At 62.9% G+C, this 18,562-nt stretch overlaps 2 protein-coding genes across 3 annotated transcripts in view; one reads left to right on the top strand and one right to left on the bottom strand.

The window, feature by feature from the left end:
- The window catches only part of MACROD1 (mono-ADP ribosylhydrolase 1), a 147,579-nt gene that overhangs the window by 23,253 nt on the left and 105,764 nt on the right, over positions 1-18,562 (bottom strand). The window lies entirely within an intron of this gene.
- The window catches only part of FLRT1 (fibronectin leucine rich transmembrane protein 1), a 78,576-nt gene continuing 68,884 nt past the window's right edge, over positions 8,871-18,562 (top strand). Inside the window, exon 1 of the mRNA XM_058526576.1 lies at positions 8,871-9,025. The gene's annotated coding sequence lies outside the window, so the exon portion shown is untranslated. The remainder of the gene's footprint in view (positions 9,026-18,562) is intronic.

Raw genomic sequence — 18,562 nt, 5'->3', positions numbered from 1 at the left:
CAGCCGGGAAGTGGGGGAGCCGGGGTTTGCATCGGGGCAGTCTGATTTCCATGGGAGACTGTGGGACCCCGGCGGCGGCTGCCTGGGCCTCCCCTCCCCCAGGAGCCATGGGGCGGGCGCTGTGTCCCACCATTAGCATAACCATGAGCATCCCTGAAACCCAATTACCAGGAGATGACTTGGGCCCCAGCCAGCCGGGTGCAGTCTCCATCTATGCAGGACTGAGGGGCTGGGGTCCAAGAGAGCACTGGCGGGTGGGAGAGTGGATGGCGAGGGGAAATTGTCCCAGGGGGAGGGCCCTGGAGGAGACCCTGCCGGAGGCTGTGGACCCCTCGTCCACCCACCCACTGGGTGGGTCCCACACTGACCCCTCTGCTCAGCCCCAGCTGGACAGGCCCAACTCCCCCCAAGGAAGGATCACAGATTCCTCTGCCCCAGCCTGCTGGGTGACCCCAGGCAGCTCCTTGCCCTCTCTGAGCTTCAGGTTTCTTTCTGAAAGGAGAAAACCAGGGGTTTTATTTGAGCAGAAAACAAACTATGGGCTTGGAGGAGGAAAGACTGCTGGCTCTGAGCAGCCCGGCAGGCCTGGGCTGCATTTCTTCCTGCCCCACGAGGTCCAGCCACTGGCTCCTCGCCCCCGGTCAGCCCCGCTGCTGCCCCTCCCCCTCCACTCCATCCTCTCCTGCAACTGGGATCCCCGTCTACTGATTTCATACGCATAAAAGCAGGCAGACACACACACACGCATATACACGGCCCCTTGACCCACCACCAGCCCAACAAATACATCACAGAAGGGGGGAAGCCCTCCTCCTCCCCCAAAGAGGAACCCACCACCCTGAAGTTGGGCTGTATTTTCTTTAGAATTTGACTATGGATGCCCCTCAACGAGATGTTACCCAGGTCTGCGTGCCTGGGTTTAATATAAAGTGCAGCTCCTGGGATGGGCGGCTGCTGTTCACAGCGACGCGTGGGAGACTCAGCCAGGGGGCCCATTCTGCTCCCGTCGGTCTGTTTTCACTGCTGTATAATATTCCAGGCTGGGACGGTCCCCGCTCATCCACCCATCCTCCCACTGATCCACAGGCAAGAGCGCCAGTTTTCTCTCTTGCAAACACAGCTGTGGCAGCATCTTGCACACGCCCCGTGTGCCCATGTGCCAGAATTTCTCTCCAGTATACGCCTGGGAGCCGGACTGTGGGCTGTGGTATACGAGCAGCTTTAACTTGACTAGTTATTGCCAAACTGCTCTCCAAAGTGGTTGTTCAGATCATCGTTTTAAAATATAAATTAGATCCTGTCATTTCTCTGCTTAAAACTCTCAAATAGGGGCCGGCCTGGTGGCGCAAGCGGTTAAGTGCGTGCGCTCTGCTGCGGCGGCCCAGGGTTCACCAGTTCAGATCCCGGGTGCGCACCGACGCACTCCTTGGCAAGCCATGCTGTGGTGGCGTCCCATATAAAGTGGAGGAAGATGGGCATGGATGTTAGCCCAGGGCCAGTCTTCCTCAGCAAAAAAAGAGGAGGATTGGCAGATGTTAGCACAGGGCTGATCTGCCTCACAAAAAAGGAAAAAAACAAAACAAAACAAAACTCTCAAATAGCTTCCTATTATACTTAGACTAAAATCCATATTCCCTTCCATGAAGGTATGGCTGCATCCCACACTCTGCACCCCCGATTTCCTGGCCTCCTTTCTCTTCCTTGAATAGGTCTGGCTTTTTCATGCCCCAGGGCCTTTGCACATACCGCTCCCCCTGCCTGGCATACTCTTCTAGCTCTTCCCAAACTGGCTCCTTCTCATCCTTCAGGTCTCAATGAAAATGTCACCTCCTCCAAGAGGTCCCCCCGACCACTCAGCTAAAGTGCCTCCTGCCCTGTTCCTCTGATCCTGTCCTGTAATGATCTCATCCTCAAATTTGTTTGCTGGTTTATTACCAGCATGGCAGCCCGCGGGAGAGGACATAGTCTGCTCTGGCATTTCTGTACCCAAGAGGCCAGCACGGGCCCCACACTGAAGCGTTATTCTTAGCACCATTCATTCATTTAACAGATGTTGCTTCAGTCCCGTGTAGTTGAAACGTCTGCAGGGGTTCTGCAGAGGGGAGCATGGCCGAGTTGAGGGCAGAGGGGCAGCCAGGCCCACAGCACCCTGAGCCTTCTACCACGGCAGTGGGGAGCCATGGCAGGTGCTGGAGTGGGGGAGCAGCAGGGTCGGGCTTGCCCTTTAGAAAGACCCTCCTCAGAGCTGAAGAGGAGCGGACTGAAGGGGTGGACCTGGAGGCAGGGGCTGGGGGGATGGTGGTGGCCGAAGATGGGTTGACGGAAGGCCAGAAGGAGAGACAAGGCTGAACATACAGGGACCAATTAGAGGATGACAGGAGACAGGATGGATTGGGCGCGAGATTGGCTTCCAAATGCGGCTCAATCCAGTTAGTGGAAGGAGCACTTGTGTGTGAGTAAAAGAGCGGGGGCCCCTGTCCCCCCACCTTCCCCCCACACCTTCCCCCATGGCAGGAAGCGGGGAGGGAGCCCCCGTGATTCCAGAGGGGCGGCAGGAATCCAGAGGCCCCTCCGTGGACCCCGGCGAGGCAGCTTTGACCTAGTCCAGCCCCTCCCTGTAGGGCACAGATGGGAAACTGAGGCCCTGAATGAAAGGAACCTTCCAGAAGAAGACCACAGCCCCAAATCCTCACCTTGTTGCTTTTGGAATATGAGGTGTTGTACTGAGGCCAAACAGACAGTCCTTTCTTCTCAGATAGGACAAAAGAAGGGCAGCAACCACTTGCTGCACAGGGAATTTAAGTTAGACACCAGGACGGACTTTCTCAGAAACTCTGCCCACCAGACACAGCTTGTCGGGCTGCCTCCTCCAGGCAGCCCGTGACTGATGGCTCCTGCACCCGTCTGGGACTCTCAGGACGCAGGCTGGGGAGGTGGCACCTTCAAGGTCACTCAGTCAGGAAGAGGCAGTGTCGTCTGGCTCTAAAACTAGTGCTCGTTCGGCGGGGGTGCCAGGTGGGGTGGGGGCGAGGAGTCACAGGTCCCTCCTGTCCCAGGCCCCGGGGCTGGGTGAGGGTCTGGGAGCCCAGGGCGCCTCTGCCCTGAGGCCGCAGAGTGGCCATCTTACCGCCTCCCAGGCCGTGTCCTGTGGGGACAAGATAGGACCCCAGCCTGTTCCCTGCCCTGGCTGTCTCAGGGTCCTCCTGGCCTGGGTACCCCGTCTCGCTGTCCTGGTGCCCTCACAGTTGGGGCTCCACTCTGAGAAGGGAGGAGAGAGGAGGGGAGAGGAGGAGCGAGGAGGGGGAGGAGGAGGAGGTGATGGCAGCAGCCATTGGTATGCGAGGCAGTGCCTCAGCCCCTCCAAGGCCCAGCCTTTCTGCTCAGCTCTTTAAGAACCCCTCCTCAGCAGCGGCAGCGTGCTGGTTGCTGAGCAACCCCATCACCCCCCCCTCGCTGGCACCCTCCCCTTCTCCCAGGCCCTGCCTCAGCAGTGTACTTAGCTCCCAACCTGCCAGGCCTGGCTGCACCTGTGCCCGGCAAGTGAGGGGCCTCGAGTGACCCCATCCAACCCCAGCCCTGGACCACAGCTCTGCACCACCAGGACTCGGGGAGGGGGACCCTGGGCTCAGGACGCCCCATCTGCAGACTCCCACTGCCCCCTCACTATCTTCAGTGGCTTCAGGGGCCCTGAGGTGTTGGGGGGACAACGAGGACCCAAGGAGAAGGGCCCAGGAGCTGCCTGAGTCCCCGAGGTGGTGGCCTGCTTGGGCATGGGGCCTCAAGAGCCCTTGGGTGGTGGGGAGACCGAGGTGGTAAACTCAGACTGGGGTGGGTGGGAGAGGGAGGAGGTGAGTACAGAGTTCTGAGCCCCCGAAAAGGAGGTCTGCAGGGGTCAGAAGAGGCACAGTGACCTGGGTGGGGACGTCACTGGAGGCCGGGGCCCTAGCCGAGGTCTCTGAGGCTCCCATCTCAAAACCCCAGCATCTCCCACCCGCCATCCTCGGCCCCGCCCTCCCCTTCTCCTTCCTTGGGCAGTCACGGGGACCCTGCCCTCTGGCTCCCCAATATCCTGGGGCTGTGCCCTTTCTCTGCCCTCCCCCCCTTCCTGATCAGGCCTGCACTTCTGGCCTCACCTCTGCTTCCCTTCTCCACAACCCTCTGCCCAGGAGATGCTCACCATCACCCCTCCGTGCCTTGGCACATGCTGGTCCCTCCAGCTAGACTGTCCTTCAAGACAATTCAGGTCTCCCATCCTGAACTTGGGATGTGTGTGTAACAGGTGAATGATAGCCAGAGTCAAAAAATGCTTAAATCACCGTGAAAAGTGTTACCTCTGCTGGGAATAATGGCCCGGGAGGGAGTGGGTGAGGAAGAGAGCCAGCGAGAGGCCGCCCCGGCTGTCTGGAGGAGACGGGGGCAGAGGGCGGTGATGTCATCTGCGGGGAGAAGAGGAGGCTCCCCAGGGAAAGGAGGGCCCATCAGAGACAAGCCTGGGCAGCAGCCTCAGTCCTGCCAGGGCCGGGGAGGGCGGGCTGGCGCAGACCCCTTGCCCCTGGGGGCACGGTCCGGCCTCTGCCCAGGCCGGGTTCCAGCTCTCCCTGGTGTCTTTCTCCCAGCTCGCCCGGAGAGGAGGGAGGGTGCAGGGAAGGAGGACCCCTGTTTCACCGCGGGAGCCGCAGTGTGCCCAGAGGCAGGCGGCCAAGCAGGCCGAGTGGGTGTCGTCTCCTTGGCCCCACCTGCTCCCAGCACTGGTCCTCGGTCCTCGGGAGTTGCTGGCTGTGTCCTACCTGGCTTTGTCCCTGCTGTGCACACTCTGGGAACACCCTTTCTGGGACTTCCTCCTGGGCTGGAGGCCTTGCTCCATTGCTCCCCCTGAAATTCAGCCCTGGGGCCCACCCTGCCGTTCCTGTACCCCGACTCTCTGCTTACAGGGTAAAGCCCCAACCCTCCATGCTGGGCAGGATGGAAAGGTTTATGCACGATGGCCGGGTGGGGAGCGTGGTGGCGTTGGGACTGGGATCAGAGAAGCTGCAGAGATTTTCCGGTGACGGCTGGTGTGCTCGGCCAGATGTGCCCACAGGCCACATGCCCGTGACTCATGGACACGTCACAGGGGGCAAGGGGCATCACTGGGGGGCCATGTCTGGGAGCCAGGCGGGCCAGGTGTTCAGCGGCTGTGATCTCTGGGAACTCTCCTTAAGGTGTCCCCAGACCCAGGGGATCCTGGGGATCTTGGAGGGCAGTGATCTCCAAGACTGAGACTCTAGAGATGGGGCAGAAAGTCCATTAGGAGGCCCTCTGGCTCCAGGTGGAGGGGCCACCCTCCTGGGAGATGATGCCCACGCTGGGGCCTCCGGGGGGGAGCTGAGCCTCTGACTCTCGGGCAGCTGGCTGAAGCCCAAGGTCATGGTGCTAGCCCCTGACCACCGCCCAGGGGTCTTCATTCCTGGACGCCCAGCACAGAGCCTGGGGCTAAGGGGTCCCTGAGGGTGCCCACTGACCATCCAGGGGTGCAGATCCCGTCCTGCCCTTGAGTCAGGTCACCCCTTCCACTGTCCCCAGCCCAGGACAGGCCTGAGCAGGGCCAAGGGTGGACAGCCTCGGTTGACAACAGTTTAATATTAGTGGATGGTGTTGTCACAGCACAGTAGACAAAGCACTTTCGTCTTAGGACCTCGTCAGACTGTCACACCAGCCCCAGGAAGTCTGTGATGGCCCCATTAAGATAAGAAAATTGAGGAGCATTGAGGCTGGGCTAGTGCCCGGGGTAACCAGTGGGTAAGTGGTGAGGTGGAAAGCAGAATCGAGATCTGGGGACTCTTGAGAGGGTAGGTGGGTGGCAGGCAAGGCAGGGGTGCTGTAGGCAGCGCCAGGGTGACCTTGGCTGCCCAGCCGTGGGGTCCGCCACACCTGGCTGCCAGACACTGCCTGGTTACTACTGCCCAGGGAGCTGGGGCTCGGTGAGCCCAAGGTTGAAGCCACAAATCGTCCCTAGGTGACTTGTGCTGCCTTGCGTGGAGAGCATCTCTGTGAGGGCCCAGCTCGAAGACTAGCTCAGTCCTCCTGGGCCAGGGCCCACCGCCTTCACTACGGACCTGTGCCCTCATGGAGCCCCACAGCACACGGGGGTTCAGCAAGCCTTTGTTGAATGAACAAGTGATATTTGTGAATCTCACAGCCAATTGTGCCCCTGCTGTACTTACCCTCCCTCCCTAGCACCCTACTCCTTCCAAGATACAGTCCAGACTCCTCAGTCTTGTCCAAGGCCCTGGACACCTAGCCGGGCTGACATCAGTCACCTCATCTCCCACCATGGCCCCCTGACTCCTAACGCCCGGCTCCAACCAAGAGTTCTGGATCTCCAAACCCCGGGCTCTTTCACATTACAGCCACTGTGAACAAACTGGAAGGAGCTTCTGGCATCTGCCCAGAACATTCCTCCCGACCCTCCAAGACCCAGCTCAGGAGCCACCTCCCCTGGGAAGCTGTCCTTGGATGTCACAGAGGACTTGGCCCCTGTATCCTGGGGTCACGTGGTAATGACATCTGTTTCAGCAAGACCCTGCTAATCCATAATGTCCAGTGCCCACCCCTCTGCTGGATTTCCAGCTTTGCAGGGTGGGGCCCAGTCAGGCCTGATTCACTTTCGGTCTTTGGTGCCCCAGAAGCACCCGGCACACGGCGAACCTCCATAAATATTTCCTGAACTGCCTGCAGCCCCAGGCACGGCTGAGCGAGCTATGGTCCAACAGCTCGATGGAATATCATGCAGCCATTAAAACCACAATCATGAAGATGATGTTTTGCTATCTAAGTACCACATGTCAAATAGAGCTATATCCACACCATGCATTCCACTCCAGGGCACTGAGAGCCTGCTCTGCACCAGCCCTGTGTCTGGCATACGGGTAGCAGGGGGGCAAAGGGGTTCCTCCTTCAAGGGATTCGGTTTAGAAGAGGAAGAAGACATGCACAGAATTCCTGAGCAACGTGCTCAGTGCAATGGAGGGATGGCCGAGCCCCAGGGCCCCCACGTCCATCTGGGGGTCTGGGGAGGCAGAACGGAAACCACAGCTCTGTGAAAATTACAGCCAACGGTGCATGGACAAGCCTGGAAAGGAGCAGAGGCACGGAGGCTGTTGACGCCACAGGGTGGTGGCCTTGTGGGTGATTTTTCTCTTTATTGTTGGTATAATGCTGCTTGGGCAATAAATAAAAATTGGGAGGAAAAAATAGCTGTTTGGTGAATTGAGTAGAAAGTGGGAGAAGCAGGAAAGGGAGTGAAGGGGAGGAGAATGGGAAGGGAGGGGTGAGGCGGGAGAGGCAGGAAGGCAAAGGCAGGGGTGCACACAGCTGAGGACAGAGGCACAGCCTCAGGCAAGGCCTCGGTCTGCTCTGGGCTGGGGGCAAGAGGGACGAGAAAGCACAGGAGGCGTGGGGAGAGGGGGCCCATATCCCTCACATCGACCTTCCCCCAGGGAGAATCCAGGAGGGCCTCCCAGAGGAGGGGTGGCCTGGCCAGGCCTTGGAGAACAGCGAGGAGCAGAGTGAGCTGGATCCCTGGAAGGGACAAACACAGGCATGCAGTTGGGGCAGTACCTGGGAGATGTTGAGGCATCGGGATGGGTCTAGGGGGAGGGGTCCCAGCCACATCATGAGGAGTCTGGGCGTGGACCTGGGAGCAGTGGGGCCTGGGGAGGTTCTAGGCAGAGGCAGGGACTCACACAGAGCAGCCCTCCAGGGAAAAGGAAGGCAGGATGGGACAACTGAGCTCCGTGACAAGATCTGACCAGGGTGAGGACAGGCAGAGAGCTCCTTGGTACTCCAGAGAATGACAAGTGCATGGGGACTTTCTAGGCGACGAGGAGAGAGGTCTGGTCCCCCCTCCCCAGACCCCACACAACAGGTGCCCACATTCCCGCGTTCCTAATGTGCGCCAGGCACAGCCCTAGACACCTTCCCATTCAAAGTCTCCTTCAGCCCCCCTGTTCACCCTGGGAGGCAGGTTGTTAACGCTCCCATTGTACAACAGGGAACACTGAGGCTCGGGGAGGTTAAGTAACTTGCTCAAGGTCACAGTGGCTAGCGACAGGAGGGGCCGTGCTGGCATCTGACTGGGGCACTGTCTGCGGGTGAGGAAGGGGCACCAGGCGGGAGGAACGGTTATTTTGGAAAGTAGAGTAGGCGGTGGATACCTGTTTGTGAATGAATGCATGGGTGGACGGATGAATGAATGAATGGCTGGCTGGAACGATGGATGAATGAGTGGGTGAGGAGAGGAGGGGTGTAAGGGAGGCGGCGCGTGAGCGAGAACCCCTTTCCTCCTCCCCCGCCCCCACGCTGAAGGCTGGCTTTGGGAGCCTCCCTCCTTGCCTCCGGGGAGCCAGCTCCCCAACCTGCCCCCACCCCCAGCCATTTTAGCGAAGGGCCGGGGGAGGGGGGCGCGGAGGCCGTTTCTCTCGGGCTGGGCCCGAGTCCCCGCGCGGCGGCGCAGCCTCCCGCGCCGGGTCCCGCCGGCCAGTGCGCAGCGCGGCGCCCCCGCCCCCGTCGCCTCCTCCCCGCCCGCCGCCTCCCCCTTCCTCCCCGCCCTCCCCGCTCCGCGCCTGCACGCACGGCCCCCCCCGCCGCCGCCGCCGCCGCCGCCGCCGCCGCCGCGAGGGAGAGGCGGCCGCACAGCCTGCTTCCCCGCGCCCTGCTCGCCGCCGCCGCCGCTCGCGCAAGCACCGCTGCCGGCCCTCGCCCCGCGGAGCGCAGCCCCCCGGGCACACGCTCCCCGGCCGCCGGGCGCACCTCCGCGCACGCCCCCCGCGGCTCCGCCGGGCGCCCGAGCCGGGCAGATGCGCCGCCGCGCGCCCCCCGCCCCGGGCCCGCCACCGCGTTCCGCCGCGCAACGGGGGCTCCTCTCCCGGGCCCCCGTGGGCGCCCTCCGGCTCCGGTTCCCGCCCGCTCCTTGGAATAACCCCTGAGGGTCCAGCCGTCGCCGCAAAGTTTCCCGACGAGACCCGCCTCCCCGGCCGCTGCGCAGGTAAGGAAGGATGCACGCGGCGGGGGCCGGGGTCGGCGCGTGCGGGACGGGGCGCCGGGGCCAGCGGGGCAGGGGCTGGGAGTGCACGGAGGCGCCGGGGGATCCGGCTGCCCGGCTTTGCCCAGGCGCCGCGGGAGCCGCGCAGCCTTTGGGATTTGGGGTGGGGGCCCCCCGAGTCGACAGCCGAGCGCAAGCGACGCTGATCCCGCCGCGGGGAGGCGCGGGGTGCGCGGCCGGCGGCTCCACTCTCCCGAGCAGAGGCTGGAAAGGGCGGGGGCTCGGCCGGAGCCCCAGCCCGAGCCCTCGCTGCGCCCTCAGGGAGGCGGCCCGGCCCGCGGGGGGCGCCAGGCTGGGCTGGCCGGTTCCGGCTCTGGCCCCGCACCCGGGAACCGGAGGGCTTGGGGCGCGCGGAGAGAGGCAGCCGGCCGGCTCGGGCGCCGCGCTCCCGTCCCCACTAGCTGCGTGAGTCACGATTGAAGCGAGGTTTTATTTTTAAAACGACTTCAAGGGGGGCATAAGCTACCTCCAACTTCCCTCTCCGTGCGCGCTGTGGACTACCAGCCCTGTGCGGGGTAGGAGGCCGGGGCAGTCACCTGGCGCTAGAACCGTGGGAGGCCGGCTGGAGGCGGGGGGGCAGCAGGGTGCCACCCCCAAGCCGGAGGCCGGGCGCACACCCCTCCTCTCGGGGACTGGAGGCCCAGGGGCGGAAGGCTGGGGAGTGCTGTTGCCCGGCTGCGGCGAACCGTGGTTGATCAGAGCTCTCCGAGGAGGAGAAAGTTGTGGAGCAGCGACATCAGGGAGCTGCCCCAGGCTTCCAGTACCCCTGAGGGCTGCGAGGCTCTCTGGGGTGTGTGGTTTTAAGAGAATACAGCTCTGCTGGGGTGTGCCAGGCCCCTGCGGCCCAAGCCAGAGCCCTGATGTGAATAAATAAAGCCCAGGCTGGGGGCAGAGGTGGGGGGAAGCTGGGTCCTGCCCTGCCCCACCCTGGCCCCCTGACCGCACCCTCAGGGAGGAGAGAGACCAGGTGCTCCTGTTCCCTCCCCAGGTGGCTTAGGAATTGGGGAGGAGGCTGCCCGTGTGGGGGCACAGAGCCCGGCAGGATGCAGGATGCCGCTGGCCGCTGGCAGAGGGATGTGGGCTGGGGCATGCCCCTCTCTGCCCAGCAGCCATGGGGAAGGCGGCCACGCTCCGGGGCTCCAGGCTCCAGTTTCTGGAGTGACAGCCAACTGCATCTGTTCCTGCCAGCCCCAGGAGGAGAGGGACAACATCACCTGTCAGCTGGTGCCGACTCCGTGGGCGACTGTTCAGGGCTTCCTCAGAGGTTTAAAATGGAAATGGCCTGAGCTGCTGGGGCCGGGCCCGGGGATGCTGCCCAGCTGGGCAGGCAGCGAGGGGCCCTGGGAGGTCTGAGAGGCAGGACACGACCAGGGGCTATCGCATCCTGGTTGAAGGGCCTCAAGGGGCAGGTTTGAGGGCAGGAGAGCAGAGGGCAGATAGAGTGTGTGTGTGTGTGTGGGGGGGGGCTACGTGTGCGCCCCCGCCCCGTGATCTCATGCAGACACAGAGCCTGGACGCTCCTCCCCAGCATCAGCTTAACCCAGGCTCGCCCCAGGCCGCTGCAGCCTGCGGCACCCGTGCCTAGAGCCCGTCTGTGTGCCACCCTCTACCACGTACTGGTTGCAAGTCTCTCCGCCTCTCTGAGCCTCAGTTTCCCTTGTTGGTGAAATGGAATTGACTGTACCCACCTCCTGTGGCTGAGCTTGGGGGGGACGGGACTGCATTATAAAATGGGATGAGGTGGACAGATGTCCTGCTCCTGGGCTGAAGGGGTCCTCAAGGACTGAGGGCACCTGTAGAGGCCTTGGAGGGTTGGGGGGTCAGATTCCCCCCAGCCAGGGGGCTGTTGAGGACTTCAGCCTGAGGCGGACCCTCAGCAGCAGCAGGGCCCTCCCTGTGTCCCCCTCACGCCTCCTCTGAGGCCTCCCATCGCAAGCCCCTGGGAGGTCCACCCAGCTTGTTTCCAAGGAGGCAGTGGGGACGGTGCTGCCCCCCATCGCATCACCTGCCGCCAGGGCTCTAGGGCAGGGCGTGAGCCCGCGACACTCAGCTCTGTGCAGACTGAGCCTGGTGGCTGAGCCTGTTGCCCCCTGGGTGACTCAGGCCTGCAGGCTCTGGGGACCCCCTTCCTTGCCTGCACAGGAGGATACAGCGGCTGGCCCACCCCGTGAGAATGGGAGGCACCCTGAGTGCGGGAAAGCAGGGATGAGCAGTGCACGGAAAATGGGCAGGAGGTGTCTGTACTCGCCTGTAAGTTAGCTGAGAGGTGAGGAGCTCCAGGGGGACCTGAGACGGTGGGTGTCGGGGGACAGAGAGGCAGGCCTGGAACCTCTGACTGCCCACAGAGGCCCAGTGCAGTGGCGGTTGTCAAGAAGCAGCTGCCCTGGTGCAGGGGAGGATGAGGCCCCCGGGGCCCCCTGGGCACAGCCCCCTCGGCCCAGTCAGGTGGCACAGAGGCAGCGGGCAGAGGCAGGGTGGGGAGCTCGGTGCTGGGCGGGGCTGCTTGGCAGGCTCTGGGCCTCTGGGAGCAGCGTGCCCCCAGCCAGGGGAAGGGGCAGATGGCACAGGAGTGGTGGTGAAGAGCAGGTGAAGGCCCTGCCTGCAGTGTGGATGGCCCCACTGTGTGTCCTCGGGGAGCTGGGGCCCTGCTGGTAGCCGCCTCCCCAGCCAGCCAGGTGGCCTTGGAGTCAGGGCTGGAAATGGCCTGATCTCAGAGACCCGGCCTGTCTAGGGCTGTGCGGGAGTCTGGCTGGGCCAGCCCTCTGCCCCATGGTCTTAGGGACTTGTGGGTCCTGGGAAGGGTCACTCTGCCTGGCCTGCTGACCTCGGTCAAGCGGCTGGATCTTGTTGGGCCTCGACATTCTCATCCATGAAGTGGGGGAATAATAGTACCCACCTTGGAGGTACCCACTATGAGATGATGCATATGCAGCTTCTAGCACAGAGTTCATGCCTAGCAGTGTGGGGCCCCCTGTGGTCCCCATCCCTGGTTCACACTGGGCTGAGGGCTTTCAGCTTCTTCAGGCCTTGGAGCAGCAGAAAGGACTGACCCGGCTCCCACCTCAGCCGCCAAAGCCCATTCCTGGCGGGATCTCACCTGCCTGTTGGCCGGGGTGTCAGCTCCAGAGCCTGGCCACAAGTGACAGTGGGAATGTCCAGGAACAACTGGGGTGAGGCTGACGGGCCTCACCTTGGGGCCTCATAGGATGGGGTGTATGGGCTGTGAGCGAGTGTACGGGCAAGGAGGGGTGTGGGCGTGGCTGGAGTTGGGGGCTTGGGGGCTGCCCCAGGGGCACACCGCCAAGGGAGGCCTCCAGGGCTCTGGAAGGGTGGGGCTGGCTCAGGCCTGAGGCCTGCTTGCTGCCCTTGATGCATGGCCCTCTGCGTGGGTTTGGGGGCCCCTCCCCAGAACCTGGGTTCTCCCTGAGACAAAGTTCATGCCTGCTCAGGCTTGTGCCAGGGCACGAGGCAGCTGCATCCTGTCCTCTGCCCCGGGGCAGTCACCCTGAGAAGGCCAGGGTTGGGGGAGCGGACGGGATGGGCAGAGAGACGGGGGAAGGACAGTGTGCCCCCAGGGTGCCCCTGCCGTGCCCCTCCGCGGGCCTGCCTGGCCTTTCCTAGCAGCAGCTGTAGCGGGAAGGGTTCCACAGCGGCCGTGTCCATGCAGGCCTGTGTTTGCCTGAGTACGGGTGGATGCCTGTTTACTGCCGCCCGCGGCCCCCAGAGCCCGGCCGCTCCCCGGGGTCAGTGGCTCTGCGGGTGATGTCAGCATGGGGGGGCCGCCACGCGCTGGGGAAGTTGTTTGCTGGATTTGCCGCAGCCCTGGGTTTTGACACTCCCACTGTGGGCTTGCGGGGGCTGCTTCCCACCCTAGTGACCGTGGGGGAGGCGGGTGGAGGATGGGGGTCAGCCCTAGGCATTGCTGCAGTGGGTGGCGGGGTGGCCCACAAGGTGCCCTGCCCAGCACCCCTGGCTCCCTGGCTCTTCTGTCTTTCCCTCCCTCCCTCCTTCCTTCCTTTCCTGCAAATTCATTGATTCATTGATTGATTCATTCATTCATGAGATAGGTGTTGAGCCCTGGTTATGGGCGAGGCATGGTGCTGGGCTCTGGGAGAAAAGGGGAAACGAAAGCAGCCATAAGTCCTGCCCTCAGGGAGCGTACAGGTGGGTGTGGGGTTAGACAGCAATCAGATATTTCCCCTCCCGCCAGAGCCCTGGGCTCTGAAGGTGGGAAGGCAACCCTGTGAGGGTGGGTGACAGAGGAGCCTGTGGGGGCTGGGGGGCGGGGCTGGTGGTCCTTGAGCCAAGACACAAAGGGGGTGCAGGAGCTGGCGAGGGGAAGGGACAGGAACGAGGGGCCTAGTGGACAGAACCAACAGAAGGGGCTGCGTGTGGATCCCTTGGCAGGTGTGAGGACCCCCATGTCCTGCAGGCATCTAGACGGTGGGTCTGTTTGGAGCCTGTGGCGTGTCTGTCTCCCTGGGTCTCTGCTGGCCTGTCCACCTCCATCTCTCAGGACTCCTAGGCTTGCCTCAAGGACCATCTGCCCAGCCCTCCTGGATGGGCCCCTGGAAGGGTGAACTTCCTAGGCCCAGGGTGCGGGGTCCCCTATTCCTGAGAGCTGAGTATCCTCCTGTATGGGTGGGCTGACCCAGCGTCTGATGGGCCGGGAGGGAGAATATTGGGCTTGTTTGTGATGAGGCAATGGCCCCAGTGTAGACCGAGGGCTGCTAGTGGCAAAGGGGTTTCCTTAGAACCCCCTCCTGGCTCTGAATGTTCCCCAGCCCGGGGATGGGGCACTGGACAGAGTGGGGGCTGGGGGAAGAAGGGGGTGAAGGCCGGGTCTCCTGGAGGCACCAGGACCCAGCTGTACAGGGCTCAGCTAACCACTAGGGGACACTGCCTCCCAGGCAGAGCGAGGACCCAGGCATCCGGCCGACTGGGGCCCAGGTGCTGCAGGCTGTGCCTGGCGGACTCGCTGGCTGGGAGGCAGCGGCAGGGCTGTCTCGGGGATGGCTTTGTGCTTAATTAAAACCGGGATTAACACTGGGGTCGCCGAGGCGCTCGTCCTGGCTCTTCCTGCCTGCGTTGCTCCTGGGAAGCAGCTCTGTGGCAGGATTTTTTTTCCCTCCTCCTTCCCTCCTTCTGCCTGAATTAATCGCTGGCAGCAGATTACAACAGATTTAGCAAACTGTAAAAAAAAAAAAAGAGAGAGAGAGAGAGCCAGGAAGAGAGAAGAGAAAGGGGAACCGACTTGGGAAAGGAGCCGGCATTTATCTACAGAAGCAAACTGCTCCTGTGGAACGGTCCCCCACGCCCCGCCATGCCTCCACCCTCTCGGCGACGCTTGGGAAACGCTGCCTGGGAACATGTCCTCAGAAATGCCGCTGGGCGCGGGTGTCGGGATGGGCTTTTCCTGGGGGCGGCCTGCCAAGGGCTGCCTGGTGAAGGTGCAGCCTTTGGGAGCAGAGCAGAGAGCTGGGTTTTCAGGGGGCTGTGGGGGCGCCCGGCCACTCTGGGGCAACAGGGGAGATGCCTGGCTGGTCCTGAGTGATGGGGGCGCTGGGGATGAGGGGCGGAAGCCCCATGTGCGTAGGGATGGGAGAGGGTGGGGATGTGTCTGGCTTATGCCCGTGGAATGGGGCCCAGCACACAGTAGGTGCTCAGGATCAGGCAGGGTGAATGAATGATGAATGGATGATGAAACCGCGACTGAATGACCACTCAGGAGCTGGTGTGGGTGGCCGTGGAGGGGTCAGCCTGCCAGCTGGGACTCCTGGGGATGAGATCCGCTGCTCTGAGCTGCCCTCAGGGGACACGCCCTCCCGGTCGCAGATCCAGTGTGGACTGAGGGTCTCTGCAGACCCTGCCCGCAGCCGCCTGCTGCCTTTTCTGGAATGACCTGGATTTCAAACACGCTCCTCTGTGGTCAGACCTGAGGGGCCTGGTTCTGGCTCAGGGAATCTGGCTGCCGGTGTACCAGTCGCGGCCCCAGGATCCAGGAGTTTTGCTGTGGTCCTGGGGGTGCCGGTCCCAGTTAAAGCACGGGTGGGATTCCTTGGCCCAGAGCCACCGGGCTCCTAGACTGGGCTGGGCTGCCCCTGCCCTGAGTGGGGGGTTAGGTTCACTGGGGGGCAGGGGGTTACTCAGTCTCTCAGAGAAGCTGCCCACGGTGGGCCAGGCTGAGCTGGCCACAGAGGAGTTCTTGACGCTCCCAGTCCTGGCAGGGCCAGGTCAGGACGGGGAGACAGATCTGCATCGTGCTCACACTCCTCGCTCGCTCACACGTGCTTTCACATGCACTCACACTCCTGCACACACAGCTCACACCTCTCCCTCCTAACCTGCCCTCCCTGAGCCCCCCTGAGCTAGCTCGGAGGTGAGTGAGCCCCACATCCCATCCCTACCCCCACTCTTGGGACGCTGCTGCCAGGAAGAGACTTGAGTGGCTGCTGGACCCAGAGCCAGGCTCCCTTCCTATGCAGCCCCCTGCCCGTCCTGCCCCCCAGACAGGGCTGTCTGCTGCCTGTGCACTTTCCCTGGGCCCTTCTCTGTGGAGGGGGTAGGTGCAGAGGAATGAGAAGCCAGAGTGATAGCCCCCTCCCCAAGCCCTGCTCCCGCCAGCAGGCCTGGAGATTGTCAGCCCTGCAGCCTAACCTCTGACCCCAGGGAGGGAGCCAAGTGGGCAGGCGGGCACTCGGCAGGGCCACCTGCCTGGAGCCAGCAGAGGGCAGGGCTGGCCCGATGCTTGGGGTTGGCCAGAACAGAGACAGGGGTCCTAGGAGGGCGGGGGTCTTGGAAGCCCTTCCCCTCCTCACAGAGGCTGCACCCCCTCTAGATTGCCCTTCTGTCCCAGGAGAAGACCACACACTCTCCTACCCCCCAGTCAGAGCCTGGACTCTCTGTGCCTCAGTTTCCCCACTACTACTGGCTAAGGGGTTGGACCACAGGGCCCCAAAGGGCCCAGCAGCACCATGGCGCTGGGACCCTGAGCCCTGAGACCCCCAGGCTTGGGCTATCGAGAGGGCTGGGCAGGGCTCCACCCCAGCTTCCAAGGCTTCTGCCCAATGGGTCAGCATGGCTTGTCTTCTTCCCGCGGTGGGAGTTGGGGACAGGGCACAGGGCAGGATGTGCCCGTCCACGGCCAGGAGGAAGTCAGGGTCCACCACGAGGCAGCCAGGCTGTGGAATGAAGGTGCCTTGCTCGGGAGCCTGGCAGACTTGGATTCGAATCCCCCCTCTGTTACTTATCAGCTGGGCGCCCCTGGACGCCTCACTAGCCCTCTCTGTGCCTCCGTCTCCGCACTGTGGGATGGCACGACAGAGCGCACATCCCGGGATCAGCATGAAGACTAAATGTGAGTGTCCACAGAAGGGCTTCATAGGAACCAGTAGTTACTGCCCTTCGGCACAGAGGACAGGCTCCCACAAATGCCAGGCCGGGTGCTGACCCAGCCCTGGGGCCTCAAGGAGCTCAGGGCCGGGGTGGGGCTGCACACACTACCCTTGTGCCCCCGGGAGCGCCCACCCTCCTGGCTGGCAGGCTCTTGGGCATTTGCTGACCTCCTGACAGGCCCCCTCATTCCGCAGAGGTCGGCCCCTGAGGTAGCAGGTGGACAGATGGGGGAGGGGACCCTAGACTGCTCAGCTGTGAGAAGGGGCAGGTGGGAGTGCGGGTAACTTGGGGGATCGGGGAGAGCCGAGCCCCCGAGGGCTCTGGGAAGAGTAAGGGTTGGGGTTGCAGGATCGAGAAGGGTTAGGGGCCAAGTTGTGGAAGAGAGAGCTTGGGGCTCAAATGTCACCTTCTGCCCAGGATGGGTCCCCTGGGATGGGTCAGGCAGGACCCCCTTGGGTATTTACTGGGCACTGCCTGTGTGCCAGGCCTCGGGGTGGAAGCCAGGCCCGGGGACAGTGTGACTTGATGCCTCCACAGAGGCCATTATGGCTGCCTTTATTAAGTGTTTGCTGTCTATGCCGCACGTCTTGGAGCACCGTGCTAAGGACTCTGCCTATGCAGGACCTTCTGGGGGCTCCACAATAACCCGTTTCACAGAACAGGAAACTGAGGCACAGACAGATCAAGTGACCGGACCAAGCTTGCACGGCCAGGACACAGCATCTTCCCCCTTCCCCCCAACACATGACCACACTGGGAGATTGTGGTCATCGTCCCGTAGTTGCTGACACAGACTGCACTTGCTACATGCCTGGCTGGTGGTGTTAACTGGATTAATCCCCCCAACAAGCCTCTGTGGTGGGCACTCATTCTCTTGATTTTACTGCAGGAAACTGAGACACAGCTGAAGTGACTTGTTCAGGGTTACACCCAGGAAGGGCAGCCCTCGAGGCACATTGGTTCCAGCCCCGCCTGGGCCCTTATAGACGCTCTCGCAGACGGGAAACCGGGGCATAGAGATGGGGGTAACCCTGAGGTCTCCGGGGCCTCAGCTCTGGTCTCTCTCTGCGCCTCTCCCCGAGCTGGGGACCTGCCCAGGTCGGTCCGTCTCCTCTGGTCTCAGAGCCACGAGCCTCCTGGAGGGCCCCTCCCTGCCCCCTACTCCCGATGCCCCACTGTGTGCAGGGGCGGTGCTGGCCTGGACTAGTGTGACATCATTTCACATGCATGGGGTGGGGGGCGTCAGGGAGGGGCTCACAGCAGAGATGCCCTCTGAGCCCGGGAGGGAGAGGTGGCGGGGGGCCTTTCAGGAGGGGCCAGCCTCAGGGGTGGTGTGAGTGGGTCCGGCCTGCCGGGCGGAGGGCGAGCAGTCTGGGTGGCGGGAGCTGGTGCTTCCTCCCTCTGGAGCATTCTCTCCAGGCCCAGACACTGGCCTGTGACGTCAGCAGGTGGCCCAGCTGGGCCCGGCTGCCCTCGGGTGCCCCCGGGAGGAGCTGGGCGGCGGCTCGGGGGGCCCGCGGTCACCCAGCAATCTCCATTAGGGCCCGGGAGCGAGTGGCTGCAGCTCCTGGAATCCTATTAAAAGCTTTTTCATTGTTCCCTGCGATCTGCTCCACTCCGCCGGGACCTGGGCATGTTGATAATTTATTTGTGGAAGGGAAAGGGGGCGAAGAGCGCAAGAGAGAAGAGGAAATGTCATTATTTACTCAGCCGGCTTTCTGCAGCGTGGGCCGTCCGTGGGGCAGCTCGGGTAGGGGCGCACCATCCTCCCCCAGGTCAGGAGCTGGTGGGGGGAGCAGGGCTCTGAGCAGGCCAGGGGAGGGGGGAGGCCTTGGGGGAGATGAAGACTGTATCCTCTGGGGGCTCTGATGGCAGTGGGGACCCCCCAGGCCTAGACCTGCAGCTGAGGGGGCTCCCAGAAGCTTCGTTCAGCCCCAGACTCTGATGTGGACTGGAGAGCGGGCAGAGACCTCTTGCTGGCCCGATCTGGGCATAAGTGGGGGCCGTGGCAACCATGCTGGGTCCTGAGGGTGCAGAGAGGGGTCTCTGGGGTCGGGAGGGGGAGCTAGTTGCCGGGCGGGGTGA

The sequence above is a fragment of the Diceros bicornis genome, chromosome 31 (assembly GCF_020826845.1).
Source record: "Diceros bicornis minor isolate mBicDic1 chromosome 31, mDicBic1.mat.cur, whole genome shotgun sequence".
Taxonomy (NCBI): domain Eukaryota; kingdom Metazoa; phylum Chordata; class Mammalia; order Perissodactyla; family Rhinocerotidae; genus Diceros; species Diceros bicornis.
Note: the sequence above shows the minus strand (reverse complement) of the source record. Positions and strands in the feature narration are given on the sequence as shown.